At 36.6% G+C, this 19,666-nt stretch overlaps 1 protein-coding gene across 4 annotated transcripts in view; it reads right to left on the reverse strand.

Annotated features, from left to right (window-relative positions):
• Nucleotides 1-19,666, reverse strand: part of LOC139138821 (kelch-like protein 38) — an 87,485-nt gene that overhangs the window by 29,600 nt on the left and 38,219 nt on the right. The gene's annotated exons all lie outside the window — the stretch shown is intronic.

The following is a 19,666-nucleotide window of genomic DNA, read 5'->3' on the forward strand; positions in this document are numbered from 1 at the left end:
ACAAGCCTTTTATAATACCCGTATTAACAGTATGATTGCAATTTTTAAAAAAATAATTTGAATATGACATATACAAGGCAGTTATGAATGAAAACAAAATAGTCGGACGTCTACATAAACATTTTCGCTTAACAAGTTTCAACGAACACGGGTCTACAATTACAGATTAGCTAACTTGCTTCTTCCGACCCCCTGAATTCTGATTTAGCCCGGGGTCACTGGCTTCCAACATGGATTAGTTATATTCCCTGGCCGTCAATATTACGAACGATGGTAAAATACGGACTGCCGATAGCCAGCATTTACATGATCGTCGCGGTCTTGATCGTTCGATCGCTGGTGTGTGTTTATCTCTATGTCTCTATGTATTGACTATTGAGGGAACGTTCACGTGATGATATAACAAGTCGAATCATTGCGCACCCTGTCTTCGAGTGATGACGTTCTGATTCTGAGATCGAAGTTTTTAAGTTCAAGATTCAAGATAGAAATAAAATAATTTTTAAAACCTTTTCAAATCTAAATTATATTTTATTTATCAGTATATTACATCAAACTTTGAAAGTTGTGAAATTTTAATTCCGAATCTGTGTCTGAAGTTATAGGATCTGAGGTCTGAGATCTGAGGATCTGAATCTGAGGATCTGAGGATCTGAATCTGAGGATCTGAAAAGTCAACTCTACCTTACACAATGACAGTTTTCAGACTTGGAGGCATATGATCATCTCTGCAGATTATGCAACAGGCCCAGATCACGTGAGGCCATGAGGGGATATCCACGCAACTCAGTACCAAACACTAGCGCTCACAGACTGAGCAAACACAAAGTGAGTACCCCTAACGTCAGCTCAGTAGTCTGTAATAGATTGTAGTCAACTAAGAAACCTTGGAGAAAGGCTTAACACTGTGGCTATGCCGCTAAGTCACTTTTGATTTTGTCATAGCTCAAAATCGTTCTCCTGCATCTCAACCTGAGCCATGAACACCCCCACCAGTTTATGATATGACCCATCACAATGGCATGACGTCAACGGATCTTGACAGACGGAAGTCTTGACAGACGGAGTTCTTGACAGCAGCATATTGGTTTTCAACTCTAATACCTTCTCTGTCTATAAATAGACACGAGAAGGTGAAAATTCAATAAAGTTTTCATAAATTATTTCTAATTTCATCGATATTTTTTATGCCATATCGTAGTCTTTTTCTTTCATAGAATATGTATTTGATATGATTTATTAATTTTATCATAAAATAATTCATAGTAATGCAGTGTAATTAGGCCAAAGTAAGTAAATTCTTTGTTTTGCGTCCACTCTAAATGGGAAAAGGTACGCGTCTAAGCGGCTGAAAAACACAGACAAGAAAATTAACACAATGTAATTTGATTGCAGCAAATACAAATTGTAACAAAATTTTAGTTCAGAAAAGCTAAGCGGTATGTCCTAAAATTTCCTATTCAAATACACTGTGTGTGTTTTTCATGAAAACCTTAAAAACCTAGGCGGGTAGGGACGCAAAACAAAGAATTTAATTACTTTGGCCTTATGTTTAATTATGTTAGTATATTTATATTTGTGTTTAGAGTTCCTTATTAATAAAACTTTTCAGCCAAATAAAACTAATATTGCTGTATTTATCTTCAAATGCACAAGGTATCATATTGCTCTTAATTTTTTTTTTTTTGAGAGGGAGAGAGGTAACACTTCATTTTTGTTTTAAATGAAGTTTATTGTAGCTTGAGTCACAATTTCTGTAATTGTACCCTTTTTAAGTTAGAATTTTTTCTCTCTCAATTCATATTTTTTCAACAATGGAAGAAACTGGAGAGGACATTTGTTGAGTTATTAATTTTTTTGACTGATATAATGTGTTTTGACAATTTTACATTACTTTAAATTTGTGTTATATATTATTTCTATTTTTTACATTTGTACGTATTAGTAATGTTATTCCAAATACCTTTTTTTGCTGCATAATAATTGAATATATTTCGAATTATCTGTAATTATATTTATCTTTATTTGCATTTCCTATAATAGTCTATGCATGTCTTTCAAAGTATTGTATTAGATATGATTTATTAATTTTTATTTATTTATTATACAATACCCCATTTATATCTAATGCAGAGTTAATGTTTTATAATTGTTATATTTGTAATCAGTTGGTTCTTGATAAAAAACTTTTCAGTCTAAATAAAACACATACTGCTGTATACAAAGTTCACATGTACATGGTATGAATATTTATCTTATGGTAAATAAAATTTCACTGAAATATTTAATTCATATTAATTAACATCCATGGGAAAGAAAAAGTGTGCTCCTCAAAGATAGACCTACAGAAATTATGCATTCTGGTACATAAAATTTCTTTAAAATCCAACCATCTTCCACCTTCTCTTTTTCACCTGTAACCCCCCCTCTTTCATTATCAAAACAGAACCAATACGGTGTTTCAATTTGGTAAATAAATAATTTACTTGGTCCAAGGAACAACTAAAAAATGACAATAATAATGGAATCACCTTGAATCACTAATTACAAGGTGTTCCAAAGTGTAATTGTGCCCCATTAACATGCGAAACCCCTCAATATGTAAATGAAATTGCCAATCTCATGTAATCTGTAAAGGCCAAAAAATTAGTTGTTGGTCAAAGCTGGATATGCTTGTAATCACTGTTTGAAAATAAAAGAAAAAATCTTCAAGTCGTAAAGACCATTACCAAACCAAACTTCAGGTCCTTGCAGAAAAGTCAGTCCTTACTAAATGCATTTATTAATGATCTGTAGTATTATTACAGTCAACACTCTCTCTCCGATTCTATGCTTTTTAATGTTGTTTGAAAAAATATGTATCTTTACAATGTTCTGTAATAAAGAGACTGCAACTTATCTGTAATTGTTCATGGGGAGAGTCACCAAGTATTCACTCAAAAGACTCAAAAGGACTATTGTTTACATTGATAGTGTAAGTGAATGTTCATCATTCATTCCACATTCCAGTTGGTCACAAGGACTGACATGTTCCTAAAACTTTTAGCCTGACCAGAAATATTTCTGTCTCGGACTGTTGTTAATTTCACACACTGCTTACAATTATTATGTGAGAACCAGACATTTGATAATTCGAAACAACATGATGACAATGGCTTTGGGCCAAACTACGCTGGTTAAATGGTTAAACACAGTTCCCTAATTAGTATAATTGAAACATTTCATCTTATCTGCACTTTTAATACATGAGCCTATAAGGTCTACTTTGAGAATAGCCGCTCTGTATCTATAGAGTACATATTTCATGTTAGTTATGATTCAGGTTTGTCTCATATTAAGTGAATGTGAACAAAGTACATGGTCAAGAGGGTAAAATTTGATTGCCACATCTGATATTTGACGTGTACACTATGACGTGGACTCCCTTAATTTTCATGCCGTTATTTCCCCTCATTTTACACTGTAACAGATAAAGTTGAGTATATCATTGCAATCACCAAGTAGACATGTTGTTTTTAATTTTCCATGGAATGGAAATATTGACTTCAATATATTTCACAGAGCTATTCAAAATATTTCCTCTCAATTTTTCCGGCTTAGGTTTATAAAAAATAGCGTCAATGATGACACTGTGCTCCTCAGTGCATTTAGCGGTAGGGATGCAAGGAGAGAGGTTTGGGGAATGTTGCTGAGAAAGATGCAAAGAAAGGGTTGAAATGTGAAACTGTAATAAAACCTATTGGTTTTTTAGGAGTGAGCGTCCAGCTTGGTAAACATGCCATCTTGTATATGAAGGTAAAAAACATAATTTTCACATGTCCACCAAACTTGGAATTTGCATAGATGTACATAGATCATCCAAATTGATTTATCTGCAAGATTTTGTATGTTCCTTGCTACAAAATTCTGACCCAATTGAATTATAACAGGAAAATAAGCACGCATGATTTGACAGTGTGGACTGTGTATTGCATGCACTACATCTGCCGTGATGGTGGATTGCCAGACGACCACACTGCATCAAAGAACTGTAGTTTAAAACGAAAATATAATTCTAAACAAGTCATTGACAATGACAAAGTAATAGGAGTATTAGTCTTGATGGGGCAGGGAAATGTGGTCATTAAGAAGTATCACTGGATTGATATGTTGAGATCTATGGGCACATAGGTCTATGTCGTTGTTCCCAATTTGAAACACATGAGGCATGTCTAAGTTATTGTTCTAAATTGGGAAAAAAGATCAGACCTGTAGCTGTATTGGCCAGCCAAGAAATACATATGCGCATAATAAATGAGGTACAAGATGTGACATCTTAAGGTCTAATATCCTATCAAAATTTAGAACTTACTGACATATGCATATATGTATAATCAAGGTCAAAGGTCATTGAGGTCACGTGACATTTTGAAAAAAAAATGTATTGCTAATAAATCCCTATATGCCAAAAATCAGACCTCTACCTCTATTCGCTTGCCCAGAATTAGATATGTGCATAATAAATGAGGTAAAGCGTGTGTTGTCATAAGGTCTCCCATCCTACTAAATATAAAGGACATAGCACTTGTGGGACTTATTTATTGACATAAACGTATATTTTAGGTAAATAATCAAGTTCACATGACATTTTGTCAAAACATTTCTATCCTATAGTTATCCCTATATACGAAAAAATCAGACATCCAGCTTTATTGGCTTGCTCAGAATTAGATATGCACATAATTAATGAGGTACAGTATGTGGCGTCATAATGTCTCCCATCATACCAGATATGAAGGGTGTGGCACTTGTGGTTACTGAGTTATGGACAAATATGAATATTTGAGGTCAAAGGTCATTGAGGTCACGTGACATGTTGTCAAAAAAAAATGTATTGCTAAGTTATCCCTATATACCAAAAATCAGACCTCTAGCTCTATTGGCTCGCTCAAAATTAGATATGTGCATAATGGTTCTACTCCGGAATAAAAAGGACGCGATGCGTTCTACAGACTCAGTACGCCCAAATAATCACGTGATGCCGGTACAAACAAACCCACATGTGTACTTAACGCGTATGGAAATACACGTAGGTCTATGCGCGTTTGCGCACATGGCTTTGTTTGTACCGTGGTCGATTCGAATTCCGGGTTTGGCCTATTAATGAGGTATAATATGTGGCGTCATCCCATCATACCATATATGAAGGGTGTAGCACTTGTGGTTACTGAGTTATGGACAAATATGTATATTTGAGGTCAAAGGTCACCAATGTCACGTGACATTTTGTCAAAATGTCTGAGATATCTGTGTGAAAGGATGGACGAACGGATGGACGAACGGACACAATGACCCAGACACCATGACCCAATCTATAAGCCCCCTGGACTTCATCCGTGGGGACTAAAAACTGTGTCACTGCATCCTTTTTGCACTAGAATACGATGAGAAACTAAATTTTTATTTTTCTTGGCCTTATACATGGGCGTCTATGGAGAACTGCCTTTACATGGGAGTCTATGGAGGTCTGCCTTATAACTGGGAGTCTATGGAGAACTGCCTTATACATGGGAGTCTATGGAGGTGTAAACTAAAAAGTCCTCCAAGTCTAACACGGCCAAATTTGATCGCATTGTGAAACAAATCGACGTGCATCTGTATGGGGTAGGGTACTATCCTCGTGTAAAGTTTGAAAGAAACTGACCAAGGCATGTCTCAGTCTGATGTCTGCGTGAACGGACGGATGGACGTACGTACGCACGCACACACACAGGCGCTTGGCACATTGCTGGGATAATAATCGTATTTAATATGTAGAATGTCATATACGACTTGATTATTCAATAAAAGAATCACCGTACGCGATATTAGTGTAGGCCTATAGACCTACATATTGACTGGCATTGTACCTATGGCTGCCTGGCTCTGGCCCAGCGAGCGCACTGCATAATCATCAATGTGTAGAATGTCTACATGACTTAATTATTTAATAAAGAATAACGGTACGTGATATTACCGTACATGTCGGCTAGCTTAACCGAGCGGCTGTAGAGCTCTGCAGGGCTTGGGCCCGGCTTTGGCTCGTTGTCCGCTGCTGCACAGACAGGAAAGGAAGGTGTGAAAGCTTTTCACCTCCAATTCATAAATCAGCGAAATTCACGAACTCTGAGCGTTTCCGGTGATAAAAACTGGTCAACGGTCAGATGGTTGCATAAACAATCGATCGACTGGCTCTTTTGCCTAAAATCATACCTTACCCTATGCTACTGGCGAGAAATCGTCCTGAAATCGGCTGGGCACACCAACCCAGCGCCGGCCATTTTGAATAAGCTGCATGCAATGTACGCGTCCAATGAGACAAGAGCAATGACATCATCTGTCAAGGGTTCTATGCAGGCGCGCATACATTGCATGCAGCTTATTCAAAATGGCCGGCGCTGGGTTGGTGTGCCCAGCCGATTTCAGGACAATTTCTCGCCAGTGGCATAGGGTAAGGTACGATTTTAGGCAAAAAGAGGCAAAAGAGGCCAGTCGATCGATTGTTTATGCAACCATCTGACCGTTGACCAGTTTTTATCACCGGAAACGCTCAGAGTTTGTGAATTTCACTGATTTATGAAATCGGACGGTGAAAAGCTTTCACACCTTCCCTTCCTGTCTGTGCAGCAGTGCACAACGAGCCAAAGCCGGGCCCAAGCCCTGCAGAGCTCTACAGCCGCTCGGTTAAGCTAGCCGACATGTACAGTAATATCACGTACGGTTATTATTTAATAAATAATCAAGTCATGTAGACATTCTACACATTGATGATTATGCAGTGCGTTCGCCGGGCCCGAGCCAGGCAGCCATAGCCATTCGACTTATATAGAAAACAAACTGAGTATTTCATCGTGTGATATCGATGACCATCGTTTGTCCTATGGACATTGCCAGTCTCACATAACTGAAATCAAACTTTAACTTGGGAAAAAAAATAGTTCAGTCCTGGGATCTGTGATTGTTTATGCGGCGCGGATGCCGACTGTAATCTCTCAGTTTGTTTTCTATAAGTTGAGAGGTCACCGCCACGTCACTGTAGTGACGTTCTGCAGAGAGCCTCAAACAACAGTTTTACGCCAGCGAAATGGCGGTCTCCGGGTAGTCATGTCGGTTGAAGCTAGAAAAACGGCGATATTTCAGTGAATTTTAAGCGGATTTCTGTCGTGGCGAGTCCCTAATAACCAAGTTGTCGATGAGTGTTGGCAATTTGTAATTTGGATGGAAACTTTTCGAAATATCGCCGAACAAAGTTGCGACAAGGGTGCTGTCGGGCGTAACATGGACGCTTTTCTACGCATTTTCCCATAGCTGTGGTGGCGGGGTGAAAATCGTAAAAAGTCAAAACCAGCCCGTAAAAGGCAGGAATCCCGTCCGAAAACACCACAGCTATGGACCCACAGCTAGCTTACTCATAACAGCTGGACTGCGATGATCACAACATTGTTTTGTGATATTCCGATACAAAATTAAAATAATTTTATTAATATGTCGCATTGACTATAAAGTTGCAAATGTTTCCTTGGGTGTTGAAACATGTTAGCATAGTGTACGTGTTACAAATCAACACACCAAACAGCAATGTTCATGTAAGAACAACCTGCTTGATTTCCATGGACTTTCTGGTCCGCCCATCTCACTGTTATGTCTGTTTCCCCTCTAGCTTCCGAAAATTCTTGGTAAATTTACAAATTCAGTCTCAAAAGTTTTAGCCCAGATTATCTTCATTTGATATTTTGATATCATCATGGTGATGTTCACTTCTAGATCATTAAACTGGTGGAATCTACAATAATATTAAAATCGTTCAGAATCACATAATTTCTTGTTTAAGTTATAGCAGTTTGAAAGTAGGCCGAATGGGAGTCAATCAAGCTGAATGCCATTTAAATTGGAAGGCAGCAAAATGCCATTTAAATTGGAAGGCAGCAAAATTACCTTTCACCTATTGGACCACCCTAGGTAGTTTCTTGTGAACCATAATTGCGTAATTAGGGGGTCTTCATGCCTGACATCACATGATGAGATGACCTAGACTTGACCTTTCAGATAACCTCAGTCTTTCTCCTTTTCTTTTTGTATTATGACTCCATTTGTGAAAGTCTCCTTTGAAATAATGGTTTTTACTATCAAACTGAGTAGTTGCAGGCCAAATTTTGATACAGCAAAGTAGGTAACACTTTTGATAGACTCAAGGACGACCCAGGACTCACAGAGGCAAAGCAGGCCTCAGTGTATTCATGGACGTTACGTTCATGATGTATTGTAGTATCGAACAGCAACAGTGTTTGTTTTACGTACCAGGCAATTTGTAACTTTGTAGAAAGGAGAGTAAAGTGTTTCAATACATTGCAACTTTGTAGGAAGGAGGGTAAACTGTTTCAACATCTCACAACATTTTATTGTTAGGTGTAGTTCACACACAGCATCGTACGCAGGGCTAGCGAGAGAGTTTGCCGACATCGACGGTTATTTACGAGAACAGTCTGAAAGGAGGGTACTTCATTTGCATGCATAATTAGGGATTTAGTTCAAATTCGAACAGCGCCCTCTAGCCAGTGAGTGACGGTTATGGCATTTTTCGCCAGAATTTTCTCCGCAGATATCTCAGCCTTCGTTTAGCATCCGTCCTGTTTCCAGTTAGCGGCTGAATTGTACTCTTAGTTAGTGTTCGCCGATGATTTTTTATGGGGTTTTATCGATTCGTTTTTGCGTTAGCCTTATTTTCATGGTTTTCGAGCGACCGAAAATGCCGTTCACTAAACACTGCCGCAAAAGCATATCCAAAGTCAAATTTCCATGAGAAGTAGGGAGGGGACGTATCTTGAGTAGGTCCATACGATCTGAAAAAATCTCAGTGGCTTAAGCCTCCGTTTTTGAAATAAGTCTCGTTGAAGTTGACTATGCAGCGACGTTCATGTGTTAAATCTAACATGGCGACCTATGTACAGCGCAGCGTGAGTGTACACGTGAACTCTTTCAGCTCTTTCTCGGTCCTCACCGGCTAACTTGGCAGATTTTTTCGGTTCTGTTTATGTTTTCAATGATTGTGACGAGGAAGCAAGACTGCAAGCTTGTGTTACCTCACTGGCCAACACAATCTGCCTGGCTGGCTTCTCGGTAAAGTCGTGGACAGTGCAAATGGAAAAAAAAACACTACGGTGACAGAAGGGCTACGTTTATCCACGGTCCCTCCACAAAGGGACCGTGGTTTATCACTGTCTGCGGCCGTACACGTAGTATAGTGGTAGACACCCGTCGTACTGACTAGCAGTGCTGTTTCGTTTATGAGTGATTATTTCCGTTTTCGCATTCTAGTAGCTAGCAAGCATACAAAAACTGTAGGAAATAACATCGACTGCAAAAAATCTCCGTGGATAAATACGGCTACTCTGTATCCCGCACACGAGTACGTGAATATAGATGCGGCTAGAATGATAGCCGCTAGCCGGTAAACAGCTGCGCGTTGCGGCCATCCCTGCTAGCATTACCGTGCGTGCTCGAACTAGACTGGCACATTTTATAACTCATGTAACTAGCAAAAAAATTTTTTAAGTATTGATGGTCATAATGTGACATTAATTAAATACTTTATTTATATATAACATCAGTGACCCGAGATTATAGGAGTAAACTTTGAAAAAAATGAAAAATTAATCGTGTAACACCCGCGCCGTGTGAACTACAAGTGGTTTGGTCGCGGTAAACAGCGTGGAGTGTACGTAGCGTAACGGGTGTTCGTATACTCATAGACCCTCGAGATCTACGTATACAGCGATATGGTAACTGCATGCCAACATTCAACACTGCCGCAAATACATGTCCATGGTCGCACGGTCATGAAAATTTCACCAAATGTTGATAATAGTTAAATGAATATTTTCTGAAATTTTCGGCTTGGCTTAAGACCTCTAAGGTCATTATCGAGCTGTTTTACGAAAAAGGTGAAGTTTACTTCCGCATTTGGCGGGTCGACCTCGCCACCCACTTTGTAGCGATTTAAATAAAATCTTCTCAACTTTTGTGAGTTTACCCAAGGAAAACAGATCATTAGTATGTATGCTACAACTGAAAGCAAAAATTATAGTTCTAGCTATTGTACGTTTTGCTGCACGTCGATATTTAAAGACCACCCTTTCGCCGTATTTTATCCCTCACTGCAGTGGCGGTCAGCGTAACGAAAACGAGGCTCTCTACAACGAACTTTTATGCAAATTTCATAGGCTCCTTTCAGACTGAGAAGTGAATAAAAGACTGGCATTTTTGGAAGCGATCGAGTAGCTGAGGTAGCCTGGGATACGACTTGGGCCCAAGAATGCTGAATTTCGGCAGTAATTTGGCTTTTTACGTAAAGTCCCAAAATTGATTTGAAGTCACCGACCCTACGTACGGGTCTTTGCAGGGCTGTGGTGAGCGGGGCGATTAGCTGTAGCGGAACACACAGCATCGTACGCAGGGCTAGTACAACATGTGATCATGGAGGTAGTAGGAGACTGAGGTTTCTTTAGAAAGCACGGTCGCGCCGATGAAATGGGAAGCTGAAATTTTCGCTCGTAATTTTGCAAACGAAATCGTAAATCCACTCAAAACTTCGTATTTTTTTTTTACATATTTGAAACCCATGAGGAACGTAATTCATTCTCCCCTGCAAAGTAAAAAGGAGATCTAAACGACATGCATGTCAGACAAAGACCAAACGCACGCAAGATGTCCCTCCACATCCACCAATCTCGTAATTTACACCGACAGAACAAAAACAATTTGATCGAGCATGGACGTTCTAACGTAAATGCATCATTGTCTATCGCATTTTCATGTAAGCCAATACACTCACACGTACGCTCTAAGTTCAATTATAATGTCAATCCAACACGATACTATTTTCGCTGATAGTGAGTGTGCAGCGTGAATAGTATGCTGCAGTCGTTAGATAACACTGATCACGTGGTGTGACAAAATAGTTTTACGGAAGTTGTTGATGGAAGTGACGTCAACTTTGCTTCTCCCAACTCTATAAGCTTCCTCAGTTACGTAACTTCGTCGCTAAAAATATGAGTAATAGTTTGTGTAATCAGTACACCTAATTTGTCTATGATGGCTAAAACTTATGTGTCTCATGAATCAGTTGACAAAATTCTATGAGACAACCCCTGATAAATTTATATTTGGCTTCAAATGGTCCTTGAAAATGCCTGAAAACTTTGGTAAAGCCACTGCATTTTGTGAATCTTTGACCATCAACAAATTATCATTGAATTTTATAGGTTTCATGAAATATGACATTTATTTGGCATGGAATTACAACCATTATTTGGTAAAATAATAACTCAAGGCCTTGATAGCTTGTGTGTTGTGAAGTTATAGTGATTTTAAAGTTGGAAAGTTTACGTCAGTGTAAATATATAATCTTGAGATTCACGAGAAATTAAATGTTGACTGTGTTAAAGGTATACAGTAACCTGTAATCTAAATATGCCCATATATGGTCAAAGGATATTCAAAATGCCCATCTGAGGGCACTGTTTTTAAAAGTGACCACCCGCTTAAAATCTGTGATTGGTTAGATTTCTCTTTTCCATGGTAACTTTGGCAAATTTGGAACAGTGACAGTATACCTTTACGGTTACAAGACAAGATATTGACCTTTATAGCTAACAATCTATAGTGGTTACTACGCTCAAAACCCCCATGATTTATAAATATTTTTTCGGACAGCTAGATAAATGAAAACATTTTGGTAACCACAGTGTCACCGTTGTTTATATAACTATCAGATGACTGGTAATTTCTATAACATTTCCAAAATCTGTTTTTCCTATGTGTTTTTTCAATACTTTGAGATATGCAGCTGAAATTTGTGTGAGTGCAAGCTGTCATGAGGATCTCCCAAAGAGTGTCACAGAATTTTCTTAAACATTCTAAGACAATTTTTATGCCTGAAAAACTTTAAGAGAGGTGAATTTAACCCTAGTTGATTTCTTTAAAAGTGTGCTCCAAAAAAAAAGTAAGGAAGATATAAAAATCTGAGACACACTTTGGAAGAGCATTGTGAGAGTTTGCATTCTAGAAATCTTCAGTTAGATATTTTGAATTATTGAGACAATTAAAACATAAGGAATACCGATTTTTTGAAAGATTACAAATTACCTGTCATTTGATAATTGTGTAAACAATAGTGACACTGTGGTTACTAAAATGTTTCCCTTTATCTAGGCTTCCAGAAAATATATAATTTTATAGGGGGGATTCTGAGAACCACCAGAGAATTGTTAGATTAACAGGGTCAATTCTTGTCATGGAACTTTAATTAATAATCATTACTAGCTAAATTCAAACTACATTTTTATTGTTTTTGAAGATATGCCACATAAGGTTCGATGGAATTTGCCTGAATGTTGTATGGATACCAACTCTATAGCATTTGATGGAGTACCGTTCATCGTTGTTGGAAAACTAGTATTGGAGTGTCATCAAGGCAAGGAGAAAGCAAAGAAAGCTAAACAAACACAACAGGTATGTCACCCTTTTACTACCTAGGGACTGTCTCACATTGTGGCATAAGTTGAAGAAATGAAATTCTAATTTGTTGAGACCACCCCCTCCCTTTAACGAAAGTTCACAAGTGCAAAATGTTGATATTTGATGTATGTTTTTCTGACAGTTTAGCTGAGAATGGTGGACCTTGTAAAGACTGCAGTATTTAAGTTTAGTGCTGTTTGTCATGCACAGTCAGAGTGAAACAATTATGTTAAAGCAGACACACCCCTTAAAAAAATTAAGAAATTAATTTTTTTGTCTTTATAATTTGATGAATGAAAAGTTGAATGTTTTTTGTAGTAAATACAATAGCATGATGCTAATGAGTTGGAAACTATCTGTTAATCTGTTGGTACAAGTGTGCATTATTATGAATCTCACACAGCTAGCTAGCTGTGATCACATGATAAAGTGCAAAACTGAAGTTCACTAATTGAATGGAGGTCAAATCCCCTTCCCCCATAAATAAATTAATTTTGTTTTCTGAACTTATGCGACAATCTGAGACAGCCACACACAAGTAAAGGTATGAAATGATAAGTTGCAGATATCTATCAAATTTTATTATGATACACTAAGGCTGTGTTCACAAAAACAATGACAAGAGGGCTGGAAGAATTCAGAGGGGATTCGAAAATTTTTGTCGGTAGTAGATGGAAATGGACTTTAATGCTTTGCTCAGTAATTTAATGAATAATGAATAAAATGCACGTTGATGTCGAAAAAATTGTTCTGATGTAATTAATAATTTTTTTTGAAATATAGAACAATTGTGTCACATGTTAAAAAATCTAAACATGTATGATTTTTTGTAAAAAAAACATGTGGGCCTACCAATGGGAAAGAGGCTTCTAATGTTGGTAATTTTTGTCAATATTTCTATGCAATATATCAAATATGGTTTTTTGCAATCTCCCTACAGTGTGCTGAAAGACACAATACTCAGTTTGATTGCAAAGGCTGTATTTATAAATATGTATTGGTCGATAACTGAATTGGAATCCAGAGTGAAAGTCATTTTATTGTCAATGATACAAATCCATGGTACATGTACGTGTTAGCAAGCTGAAAGCTGGCTGTATTGTCTAGAACAAGAATGTAGTTGTTTTAACGAAACAAAAATCTTTTCAGGAGACTTGACAATATCATGAATTTATGAATTATGGCATATGAGAATAATCAAATATTAAAGAAAAAAGATGCTTAATTTTATTCCATTTTAATCTTAAGATAGCAAAAGTAAAACTTTGAACAGTTAAGACAAATTTAAGTGAAAACAGTGCAACCGAGTGGAATTATTTATTGTTTTTACCAATTTTGCCATTGTTACACCCAAAATTTAAGACATTAAAAAAATTTGATTTATGGAATATGTTGATTCCCTTTCTCCCAAATTATATTTATTTTTATGGTATGTCAATAGAGCCTGGCAGAAAGAGGTTTAACCTTCTAGTATTGCCAACTTTGAGTGTCATCGAAGTCATATATGTCTTTTACTTTTGAAATAAATATTTATGGTAGGTCAATGTCGCAGTGATATTTTCTCACAATTTTGCAAAATATAGCCAGGAATTAACAATTTGCATACACTCTCAAGATTGTAATTTTGTATTCTCTTCAGCTGGTGCCATTGACTGGGCCAGAGTTAGATTAAGTCAAACCGACTAAGACTGAAAAATAAAAACATAGGGCCAAAGTCCCTGAAGCTACTATAGACATGGATACAAAATTAAGTATTTCCTGACTGTATGAAATTATCTCACTAAGGTCATCCTAGGGACATGTAAACCAAATATTAAAGCTGTCTGACCAGCGGTTTTGAAAAAACAAGTGACTCAACAGTTGACAGAGCTCTGCTGTGTTATGTAGAGAATAACCTTTTGTGACACATGTATTGATGAAGAAGGTGGATATCTTTGATAGCTCATTTCAGGATGGCCTGACCAAAACTGGAAAAAATTCCGTAAAAATACAGATTTGCATATTTCATCAGACTATATTAGTCAATAATAGCAAATAAACGAGAGTTAATTACATTCTAATTAAAGTAAACAAGACTTGCTTAAATCAAGATTTACGTCATAAAAAAACAGCATATCTGTCAGGTTATAAAGAATCTTGAGCTGGTTATCTTTTAATATCAGTATTTTCATTTTATTAACCAAGCACATTTTAACTTTCAAATTAACATTGTAAGTAAGTTCTGTTGAATAAGTTGAGACTGTACGTACTCAGAGAAAGCACACTGAAGAGACAAATGTTTGAAACTTAAGAAGTTCAAGGTCATCAAAAGCATTATAAGGAATCATGTTACACTTTCATTGCACTGTTTACACAGATTGCATAATTGCTATAAATAGCACATGAGGAATCTTACAGCCCAGCTTTACCATAAAAACCCTATCACTTTGACCACTCTTTTAATTGACCACTCTATTTTTTTCCTCAAAAAGTAATCTTATTTTATCCTTACCAAGTCATCCATTATGGAAATTAGAACTTTCTCTATCTGTATTTATTTGACCACCCTATCATGACAAACTATTATGAGCAATTTCTTTTAGATAACATAAATGGTGGTTCAGAATATATCAAAGTTGGGATTCAGGAAAGTTGCCTTTACATGTTTTAATCCTCCAAGATGGTAAGCATTTCACTATGAACTGTCAAAAAAAATTGAACTTTCTGATAATTCCACACTAAAATTATTTTGGCTTTGATGATTTCCTAATTAATTCAATTATTTAAAATCATATTAATTATTTTTTTCTGGGTGAATTGATAGGGTTTATACAGTACAAGAATTACATACAATGTAAGTCAAATTTTGACCAAAAATGACAAAAAAATTCCTCAAAAATACACATTTGCATATTTCATCACAATTTGAACAAATCTAAGTTGGGTTATCCCTAGGGACCTGTATACCAAATAACAAAGCTGTCTGACCAGCGGTTATGAAGAAGAAGATTTTTTACCAAAAACACCTTTTTTGGCATTAATTTGCCTATTTTCAACAATATCAAAAAATTAAAAAAAATAGTTTCTCAAAATCATATTTTCATTTCTACAAAACAAATATCAAATCAGTAAGTACTGCGGTTCTCAAGATATTTGAGTGGACGGACGCCTCACAAACGGACATACATACATACATACATACATACATACATACATACATACATACATACATACATACATACATACATACAGACTGACGACGGACGCCGGACGGATACCCATCCCAATAGCTTCTATAGACTATAGTCTATAGTAGCTAAAAAATCAGCTGATGTATTTAGAAATGAATCAATTTAAGAACTTGTCTCATTAATATGGCTATAAAAACTCATGATAACAGGTAGAGTGAAATGTCTGTGAGCAGAACTCCCAAATACATGTTTATTTTTACTTTGCATGCACCCCTTGTTAATATATAGCTATATGCAGCTATATGATAATTGCTTGCAATGAATTCTGCTCATGGTTCAGCGACAAACAATTCTTTCCTTAGCAGTACTCTGTTGAAACCAAATATTTCAAGTAAAGAATTATTGTCTCTGGACCGCTAGGGGCGCAGCCATAGAGGCTGTGAATGTCTCAATAAAACCGAGACACATTGCAGAAAATCACATTTTTAAATGAATGTTACACGTGTGAAATCACATAATCTAAAAATATTTACAATGTCAAAAATGCATCTTTAAGATTGAAAATATACAGGATGCCATTGAAGTGGATTGAAAACTTTATGGAGAAATAAAATTCATATTACTACACTATTATTGCTCAGTTCATGTTATTTGGGCTAATTTTTTCACCTGGTCAAAGATCTATTGGTATAAGCCTGATAAAAGATACTCTATTCAACCAATATTGATACATACTAGTCTTATGTTTGTTTTTTTCATCGAAGTATCAGTGACAATTTAAGCATTGAAGCAGTAACTCACCATTCAACTCCATAATTTTAACTGCAATATGACACTCAGCAAGAGTGCAGGTCAATTATAATACAATTCACAACACTGGTAAAGACAGATTTCTTGAGAAGAGAAGCCACACAGTAAATAACAATTCAAATATCGGATACAAGAATACTTGTTGCAACTTCATTTGTCAATGGGAAATCATCTCTAAAATAATAACCTGGTTCAGGTGGATAGAAAATACTGTCAAAAACTACACAGTCAAACACTGACTGCCTGTATTACTCTACCTACTTTTACTGGATGGTATATTCAAACTGACTGCCTGTATTACTCTACCTACTTTTACTGGATGGTAAATAGTCATAGACATTGTCTACCTACTTTTACTGGATGGTAAATAGTCATAGACATTGTCTACCTACTTTTACTGGATGGTATGTACAAACTGACTGCCTGTATTACTCTACCTACTTTTACTGGATGGTAAATAGTCCACAGACATTGTCTACCTACTTTTACTGGATGGTATGTACAAACTGACTGCCTGTATTACTCTACCTACTTTTACTGGATGGTATATACAAAATGACTGCCTGTATTACTCTACCTACTTTTACTCGATGGTAAATAGCCACAGACATTGTCTACCTACTTTTACTGGATGGTATATACAAAATGACTGCCTGTATTACTCTACCTACTTTTACTCGATGGTAAATAGTCATAGACATTGTCTACCTACTTTTACTGGATGGTACATAGTCATAGATATTGTCTACCTACTTTTACTGGATGGTAAATAGTCACAGACATTGTCTACCTACTTTTACTGGATGGTATATACAAACTGACTGCCTGTATTACTCTACCTACTTTTACTGGATGGTAATAGTCATAGACATTGTCTACCTACTTTTACTGGATGGTATGTACAAACTGACTGCCTGTATACTTACCTACTTTTACTGGATGGTAAATAGCCACAGACATTGTCTACCTACTTTTACTGGATGGTATGTACAAACTGACTGCCTGTATTACTCTACCTACTTTTACTGGATGGTATATACAAAATGACTGCCTGTATTACTCTACCTACTTTTACTCGATGGTAAATAGCCACAGACATTGTCTACCTACTTTTACTGGATGGTAAATAGTCACAGACATTGTCTACCTACTTTTACTGGATGGTATGTACAAACTGACTGCCTGTATTACTTACCTACTTTTACTGGATGGTTAAATATGACTGCGTATTGCTCTACCTACTTTTACTGGATGGTAAATAGCCACTGAATTGTCTACCTACTTTTACTGGATGGTATGTACAAACTGACTGCCTGTATTACTCTACCTACTTTTACTGGATGGTATATACAAAATGACTGCCTGTATTACTCTACCTACTTTTACTCGATGGTAAATAGCCACAGACATTGTCTACCTACTTTTACTGGATGGTAAATAGCCACAGACATTGTCTACCTACCTTTACTGGATGGTAAATAGTCACAGACATTGTCTACCTACTTTTACTGGATGGTATGTACAAACTGACTGCCTGTATTACTCTTCCTACTTTTACTGGATGGTAGATAGTCATAGACATTGTCTACCTACTTTTACTGGATGGTAAATAGTCATAGACATTGTCCACCTACTTTTACTGGATGGTAAATAGTCATAGACATGTCTACCTCATTTTACTTGATGGTATGTACAAACTGACTGCCTGTATAACTCTACCTACTTTTACTGGATGGTATGTACAAACTGACTGCCTGTATTACTCTACCTACTTTTACTGGATGTATGTACAAACTGACTGCATGATTACTCTAGATACCTACTTTTACTGGATGGTAAATAGTCACAGACATTGTCTACCTACTTTTACTGGATGGTAAATAGTCATAGATATTGTCTACCTACTTTTACTGGATGGTAAATAGTCACAGACATTGTCTACCTACTTTTACTGGATGGTATATACAAACTGACTGCCTGTATTACTCTACCTACTTTTACTGGATGGTAAATAGTCATAGACATTGTCTACCTACTTTTACTGGATGGTAAATAGTCACAGACATTGTCTACCTACTTTTACTGGATGGTATATACAAAATGACTGCCTGTATTACTCTACCTACTTTTACTGGATGGTGAATAGTCATAGACATAGTCTACCTACTTTTACTAGATGGTAAATAGTCATAGACATTGTCAACCTACTTTACTTGATGGTATATACAAACTGACTGCCTGTATTACTCTACCTACTTTTACTGGATGGTAAATAGTCACAGACATCGTCTACCTACTTTTACTGGATGGTATATACAAACTGACTGCCTGTATTACTCTACCTACTTTTACTGGATGGTAAATAGTCATAGACATTGTCTACCTACTTTTACTGGATGGTAAATAGTCACAGACATTGTCTACCTACTTTTACTCGATGGTATGTACAAACTGACTGCCTGTATTGCTCTACTTACTTTTACTGGATGGTAAATAGTCACAGACATTGTTTACCTACTTTAAGGGATGGTATGTACAAACTGAGTGCCTGTATTACTCTACCTACTTTTACTGGATGGTAAATAGTCATAGACATTGTCTACCTACTTTTACTGGATGGTACATAGTCATAGATATTGTCTACCTACTTTTACTGGATGGTAAATAGTCACAGACATTGTCTACCTACTTTTACTGGATGGTAAATACAAAATGACTGCCTGTATTACTCTACCTACTTTTACTGGATGGTAAATAGTCATAGATATTGTCTACCTACTTTTACTGGATGGTAAATAGTCATAGACATTGTCCACCTACTTTTACTGGATGGTAAATAGTCATAGACATTGTCTACCTACTTTTACTGGATGGTAAATAGTCATAGATATTGTCTACCTACTTTTACTGGATGGTAAATAGTCACAGACATTGTCTACCTACTTTTACTGGATGGTATATACAAACTGACTGCCTGTATTACTCTACCTACTTTTACTGGATGGTATGTACCAACTGACTGCCTGTATTACTCCACCTACTTTTACTGGATGGTAAATAGTCATAGACATTGTCTACCTACTTTTACTGGATGGTATGTACCAACTGACTGCCTGTATTACTCTACCTACTTTTACTGGATGGTAAATAGT

This window comes from Ptychodera flava, chromosome 8, assembly GCF_041260155.1.
Source record: "Ptychodera flava strain L36383 chromosome 8, AS_Pfla_20210202, whole genome shotgun sequence".
Lineage (NCBI taxonomy): Eukaryota > Metazoa > Hemichordata > Enteropneusta > Ptychoderidae > Ptychodera > Ptychodera flava.